This window comes from Haemaphysalis longicornis, unplaced genomic scaffold (genome assembly GCF_048455015.1).
Source record: "Haemaphysalis longicornis isolate Haplotype H1 unplaced genomic scaffold, Haemaphysalis longicornis Haplotype H1 scaffold_8, whole genome shotgun sequence".
Classification (NCBI taxonomy): Eukaryota; Metazoa; Arthropoda; class Arachnida; order Ixodida; family Ixodidae; genus Haemaphysalis; species Haemaphysalis longicornis.
Window position 1 is genome coordinate 111023266 of NW_027526445.1, and position 7896 is coordinate 111031161.

The window sequence follows — 7896 nt, forward strand, 5'->3', positions numbered from 1 at the left end:
ATTTAGCATTTCATTTGCTGTCGCAGAAACCAAGCATCCATAATTTTTTATAAAGGAACACTGCAAATATCGCTTATGTATTGATTTTCTGCCTTATATTGGCGTAATGTCCTGTTCTTGTTCAACAATGTTGACAAGTATGAACACTGACACCGGACATAGACGTTCAGATTTGACTGTGGATATAAGGTTGTTGCGGAGCTTCAGTTTCACTTTGGCCGAGTGGCTGAATCGAGTGCCAGACAGACAGACAGACAGACAGACAGACAGACAGACAGACAGGCAGAGAGAGACCAACATTTTTACATTTAGGTAGCCCAAGAACGACTATCGTCTTTAAAAGCGAAGGCCCTTCGTCCATGTCAGAATGACGCAATCGGATAGACACCGGCTTCATGAGGAGAGGGACCCAACTTCAATTCCGATTACGGGGAGCGTTCTTTAAAGACGATAGTCTCTATCGGGCGACTTAAACATGGAAAGTTTGGTCTGTATGTCTGTCTGTATGTCTGTGACTCGATTCAGCCACCCGGCCAAAGGGAAACCGAAGCTGCGCAATAGTCTCATACACCGACAGCCGATTGTAAGCGACTTAGTCCGGTGTCAGTGTTCCGACTTGTCAACATTGTTGAACAAGAACAAGACATTGCGCAAGCATAAAGCGGAAAATCAGTACGGAGTGATATTTGCAGTGTTCCTTTATTAAACAATTCAGGGATGCTTCGTTTTTGCGATAGCAACTAAAATACTATATCAACTGCAGAAAACCATCGCCTGCTGTTGACCGCGCTACCTGGTGGCATTTAAAAAATCAAACGGCAACAGCAACGAAAGGTTCCGCTATAGGTGGGGTCTACGTTCTGCTTGGAACGCCCGTGAAGTAGGACATGGTTCTATAAACATTGTAGAAGCGTGCCACAATTCACGTGCGTCTGCGCCGCGCTGTCATCGAGACACCCGACTTGGAGCAGTGGAACGCGGTAAATTTAAATTGACTTGAGCAAACCTCTAGCGTGTTATCTTGAGAGGAACGAGACGGGAGCGGACTAGCATGAGAGGTGAGCGGGAAAGTGAAGGGAGGCCTTTACTTGGCAGGGGCGCCAGTCGACTATCGTCTTGCGGCAACATTTGCAAGGGAAGAAGCAGATACGCGGCCAACTTTTTCTTGAGGCCCTTGATGTGCCTCCTCTTATCATCGTTTTGCGAAACCCACTGTGTTAAGTTCGCTTTCCTACGGTACGTTTTTGTGACGAGATGGTCCCCATCAGTGGGGCATATTAAGCTCCGCTTTAAATAAACGAAGAAATGGCAGGCTCCAAATGGAGTTGAACGTTTCTGCCGTCTAGGGTTTCTTGGTCTTGTCCCTTGCCATTTTCTTAGGGGTATTAATCATGTTAAAGTTTAGCCCCACCGTCTAACACTAATCACCGCATCGTAATTGTCATTGTTTCTTTCTGCTGACGACGACGACCTTCCAGCGAGAGGTCGCAAATACACAAATGCGTACACACGCTCGTACTAACAGATTTTCGCTCGATGGCGACCACAGATAGTACAGCACTGGCATCGTTTCGCGGTGCACCATGTTTACGACACCTAACCTGAGAGCCAAGCTGCCGCTATGCACATTACTGATGAACGAATCATTTGGATTATGAAGGGCGACAAGCTAGCTGATCGGAAAGAACGTAACGTTGGAAGTCTTACGCTTTGGAGTGCTTCAGCAGAGGAGGTACTTTTGGGCTTCAAATTATTACATGAAAGGTGGGAAATGCACGCGCATATTCTTTCACTCTCTGCTTGGGAGTATCAGGAAATTAGTTACTTTTCGCAACGGTTTTAATAATTACGGCGAACTAGTTTTAGGCGAGGGCACTCTCGAGGCAAACGCTTGTGCTCCACGGCGTGCTTTGACGAGTTGGCCGGAGGGGTCAGTAGCTAAGGCGTTGTGCTGCTGAGGCCAAGGACGTGGTTCGATCCCGGCCGCTGTGGCTGCTTTTCAGATGTAGGTGAAAAGCGAAAATACCCGTGTATCAAGATTTCGGTGTACGTTAAAATCCCCAGTTGGTTAAAATTAATCCCGAGCCCTCAACTACGGCGCGCCTCAGAGCCCAGGTGCAGTATCGGCGCGTTAAACACCTCAATAAAAATAAATCTGAATTTGGTTGCCGCTAGAATGCGAAAAGGTTCCGAGTAAATCTGACGTTCCATTAAACTTAAGCAACGTTTGGTGGCGGGCTAGCCAATTGAACCTTTTATTTGTCCGAATGTTTTATTTTTTTCACAGAAACTTTCGAAAAATCTGTTACTGTATTTGTAAATATCTTTTATCTAATAAAAATGCATCGTTATATCTTTCTTGTAATTTGATTGAGCATCGCTATCATGTCTCTATTCCTTGAGATGTCCCTCCGCCTGTACGGGTGATCAGGCACTTTCAAGCGGTCTACTACCGCTTTTCTCCGGGGGAACTCCCAAGAAATTTTGTTGCAAATAAAAACGGCTTGACTTGAATGTCGTTTGTAGGATTGCGCTAGGTAGAACACGAAATGAACTGGAAAGGAGACATGCACTTCAAGTGAAGAGAGGGCACTGACAGCTGTTTATTAAAAACGAAGTTACAACTAATGTATACTGCAAAAGCAAAGCAAAAGGGAAGAGACGATTAACAGGTCTGAAAGATCTTCACTGTGGCATGTACTGCATTCAAATTGATTGCTTCAAAAATTGTATTTCGCATTTGGTTAGTTTGATAGAAGGGGAGCTAACATATTTTCCCTCGAGTCCATACAGTATTGAAATTGCTTCAAATCTCTGTCGTGTGAGTGTATCTTTTGATCTTAACAGAATAGTGGTTTTATCGAATACGGTTTCGCATTTGCACCTCACGCAGTTCGCGGCCAAATTCCCTGCGCGAGTTATCTGCGGGCACGCGTATCTATGCTCTTCCAGCCTTCCGTTCATACATAGGCCCGTTTGGCAGATGCAATAACTAGCACCATCCTGTGGGATCTTCTGGACAACACTGTGGACACAGCTGACAAATATGTGGATGCCTGACCTTACACGTTGCCTTGGCTGCCTCGCCGGTACCTCGGCCGCCTTGAACAACGCACCAAGCTTTGATTCTGTCGTGAACACCACCAGAAGGTCATATTTTCCCCCGACATTTTGTAACTGATATGAGACGCCATCATCATATTCCAAGAAAGAGGGTCACCCCTTATGTCTTGCTAGTTTTTTCATAATATTTTCTTTGCTTTTCTTGTATATACATATGTAGTCACTTCAATTTTAATAAACAGTCGCCAGTGCGGTGCGCAGTCTTACGTTGAGAGTATGTGTCTTTCGCTGTCCGCTTTGTGTTATACCCAGCGCAATCCCACAAAAGTTGTTCCACCTAATTCTGCAGCTGCTTGGAGAATTCGGGGGTCCTCAAACGGCTTCATGCAGAACTCTCTTTCTTTTCGCTGTTTGCATGGTATTCCATGCCGCCTATGTTTTCCCTCGATTCGATTTCGCGGAAGACGAAACTTTCCTCTGAGGCAGTCACTGTCTTCTCTGTGTCTGGCGTGCTGAAATCCAAGGCTTAGACGGTCAGCAGGAGGACACCTTGATTGCGCTTGCTCAGTGACAGATGACAGCATTGGTCAACTGGTGCCTCGTGCTTAGATGTTTATCGTATGGATGTAGCAGACAGGAAACGCGAGTTGAGTAACTAACCGCACGGAAGGGAGTTGTTTCGGGAAGCGAAGCGAAGCCGAGCGAAGGAAAGTCGCCGTGGCACGTGCGGTAGATTGAACGGTGATTACGCTGCGACCAGTCGAACGCGTCCATTTTCAAGGCGGCATTCACGGACGCATAGCTCTGGTCTCTCTCTCTCTCTCTCTCTCTCTCTCTCTCTCTCTCTCTCTCTCTCTCTCTCTCTCTCTCTCTCTCTCTCTCTCTGTCTCTCTTTCTCTCTCTCTCTCTCTCTCTCTCTTTCTCTCTCTCTCTCTCGCTTTCACTACCGCAGGAAGCAGCAGCTGTCCTTGGTGGCCGAACTGACCGAGAGAGAGACGGGGCGAGGCTCAAGGAACTGTTATTTTTGCTGCCTTCGGAGCGTGACGCCCGCTGCGCTTGGTCTATGCATTCACAAATTATCATGATATCATCGTCCGTGCATTCGTTAGGGAAGTAGTAGCATTGATTTCTTTATTCGAGCTGTGTCTACGCGCGCGCGTGTTATAAATGTGCTCACGTCGTGCGGGGCAGACGGGGGTCGTAGTTAACGATAGAATGGGAACAAAAACTGCGACATCTGGAAAACAATAACAAAAATGAAGGAAGCTCACATTAACGCGGAATACTTGAAGGAAGCGAAGCTGTACACAACCTTCACGGCCATCCCGAAGGTTTAAGTGTACGATTTCAGCCAGTTAATAACCTGCTTCGTCTTCGCTGCCGCAACCACACTTACTCCGTCATTGTTGCTGTAAGTGTGAGCTTCTTTCATTTTTTTTGGATGTGATATTCACTGGACATCACCTTGAAAGGGCTTACTTTATGACGCGTCTTTCTCGTTCCGCGCAAATGCTGCCACGATTACGTCGAACGCTGGAATCTCTATCGTTTCGAGCAAGTGCTACTGGGATTACAGCAAACGCGTTTTTTTTTTCTTTGCCAATGTTGCCCAATGTCCTTTAGTGGGTATGCTTGGCTCGAAAGTGCGCAGAAGACGCTGGGCGGTCGCCGTTAGGCCCGCTCACACGAGCGCTATACTCGGTGACAACTTAAGAACGGCACCGGAAGTTGCCGCTGTGCCTTATCACCGTAGCCGGATGTTTCTCCGCGCGGCGCAAGTAGGTCGTTACTAGGAATATTTTGAACATGGCGGGAGCCGTTCCGGGATTTTTTGGACTTAATATGCTTATAAACGACTCCAGTGACGCCAGACAAGCTGCGTGAGACAAGGCAGACGATATCACGCATTCATAGCAAACCCATTTGAAAACGCGCGCTCACTGAAGTCACGGGTCCGCCGCTTTGGCGGAGTGATACACTACATGAGGTGGTGGCGTTCTTGAGTTGTAACCGAGTATAGGCAATTTCTTGGCGTTGTTTACTGCCGGGCGCGGTCGCCACGAGGCTCGCGCTCATGTGTGCGCTCGACAATTTCTTTGTGTTTGTAACGGCAGACACGAAAAATTACGATTTGCTAAACAGCTTCGCTGTTAAAAAGGCAACACCACACTCGCCACTAACTAAGAGCGACAAATGAGTTACCAACAACGCCGAATTGTTAACAGCGATGCCGGCGCGTATAGGGAGAGACAGCCTTTGAAGTTTCATACCTCGTTGCTTGCGGTCGCCTATATTTCAATTGCTTGGTATCGCGCACATTCAGTCTCACTGAAAGTGGGTGTGGGTAAATCGTCTAATTTGCTCTTTCTCGCGCTTCGCAGGAGGTTGTGTATTCTGAGATGAGTCAAGGGTTATTTGCGTTTCCCTTTCTTACGGCACTTGCTCACGGTTTTGAGGAGGCGGAGAACAATATTATAATGCGGCGTAGCAATAGCAATCATTGTTGCGGCGATAGAGTACGGATTCCACTTATACGTGATTCTCTACTCTGGCGCGCCCCTGTCATGTATGAATTTAGAAATTGCCGTTTGTATATGGCAGCAGGTGCCTACAAATGCGGAATGTGATGGAGATTTTCGTTACAGAACACGTTGCCTCCGTCTTGGCGACGGTTCATATTTACGGAGAACGCAACTAAACCCATGTAAGCTTGCGGGAAGTCAACGCCATTCCTCGCACCATCTGTATCCTGATCTAAGGACAAAGCAGCCAGGGCGAATGCGATGTCGTCTAGACTGCGCACCGTCGAATGTGTCTCAGCGCAGAGCCCGCGTATTCACACCGCTATCATCTTGGTCGGAGCAGGAACCCCTACTAGGACTGTGGTGCATCGCCTGAAGCAATTGAGCATGTCTTTCTAGAGTGTGCCCATTTAAGGAAGAATGAGCCTCGCCCAGAATACTGACGGCTTTAACGAAGGCCATGTAACTTAACAGGGACACTGACGTTATTTGTAAACATTGTGGAATTACTTGCGCAAATTGTATCGGGCGTCCCTTAGCCATGCTTCGACCGCTCTCGATGCGCTTCCGCGACTTTTCTATTTAGTAGAAAAATCAGTTCGAAACTGCTGTCCTTCTCTGTGCAACCTCCTTTCCGATTGCCTGTCATGTTTCGTAAGGCGCTTACTCGAGCAGGATTGTGTTGACTGCCCTACAGCGCAGCTGGCCGACTCACCGACACAGTCAGTTGGCTGGACGTCGGTGGGTCGTCGCAATTCGTTCGCTCAATTAAAACTAAGACACGACACGATTTGTGCCTAGAAGAATGTGCCTTCAGATTGTTATTTTGTTGGTTGTATCACGCTTAATAATGTTTATGAAGTCAAAGTTGCTCCACACAAGCGCACACGCGACGCGTCCCTGACTAGTGCACTAGTAGAAACCCTATGGCCAATTATCGGCGGGAGAAGAGTAAGCGACGTTAGGCAGAACTAAGGAAATAAAATCAACCGAAATCGTTACTGTGAAGAGCGAAACTGCGGCACGAGGAGAACGTTTTGCGCTGGTTGAGCAGCACGTAGTCAGCAGCACGACCACACTTTGTCCTGATAACAACAATGCAAATTTCATCACAAACTCGAAGAAATAATGAGCGTAATAAAGCAAGATGTAAAGCAGTGGGGACTCCCTTGGTAGTTCCGGGGAACGTTCGTATGACGTAATAGAATATTGTTTATGCGAATGACGACTGAACATCTAAACCATGTCTAATACCTGTGCTACGCGGCCGTTTAAAATGCCTTTCGAAGGCCTTTGAATTAATGCTCTATCGAGTGCCCCATTATAAATACATAGGGCGCATTTGAGGGTGAACGTTTAATTGTCAATTGAAAATTGCCGTGTAGCACAGGCATCAGACACATGACTGGACGATTGTAGGGGGGCCTCTAGTTGCGTTTTATCGCATCTCATGTATAATAAAGTGCTGTTAACACCCTATAAGTTATGTTATAGTGATGGCCAAAATGACGTCCATTACCGTCACATATAGCGCGAAATTCGAAATTTTTTCGATTATTCTTGCGTGTTTTTGGTTAAACAACGCCTTTTGGAGCTGAAATAAAGTCGAGTGAAGTACCGAACACAAGTTCATCCCAGTTTCAAGACTATCACATTGCGTGACTAAGCCCCAGAGCCATGGAACCTATCCCATACAAATGCATGAGGAGCAAGATTTGACAGGAAATTACACAACAAATATTCAGAATCTTGAAAAATTATTTTAGTGTTCATCTCCACGTTGACTTCTTGCTTTATGCCAAATATCACTTTCATGAAGTGGTTTTCCTAGGTTCCCGAGAGGTTGGAATTTTGAGCGAGAAAGTTGGGAATGTTTAGGAAGGAATATTGTCATTTCGCTATCAGGTCATCCACAGTTTTCATGTGAAAAGCTCAAAATTTATTGATAAACGTTTTATGCTTCCGCACTTTTTTCTATCAACCATGCGACTCCATCAAGGAGCGTTATTCGCTCCTTTTCATTCCCTCAAAGTAGCATCTGGGCGAACACATGCCATTGAATCTAATTGAGTGCTTTCATCACCTCTCTTGATATTAAGAAATTAATTAGGAAGAACTGGCGTGGAAACAACGTTTGAACAGGTGTGCAATGGACTACCAAAGCAGCACACTTTTTCTGAAATTTAAACTATAAAATCCCTCACTGAGATCTAAGGGTGTTAACTGTGGCATATAAGAGCGACGTTAGCCAGCGTAAAAAAAAAGGGAGTTGCGTAACTATTGACTCTTATTCGCTGTTGTTGTCCGCGAA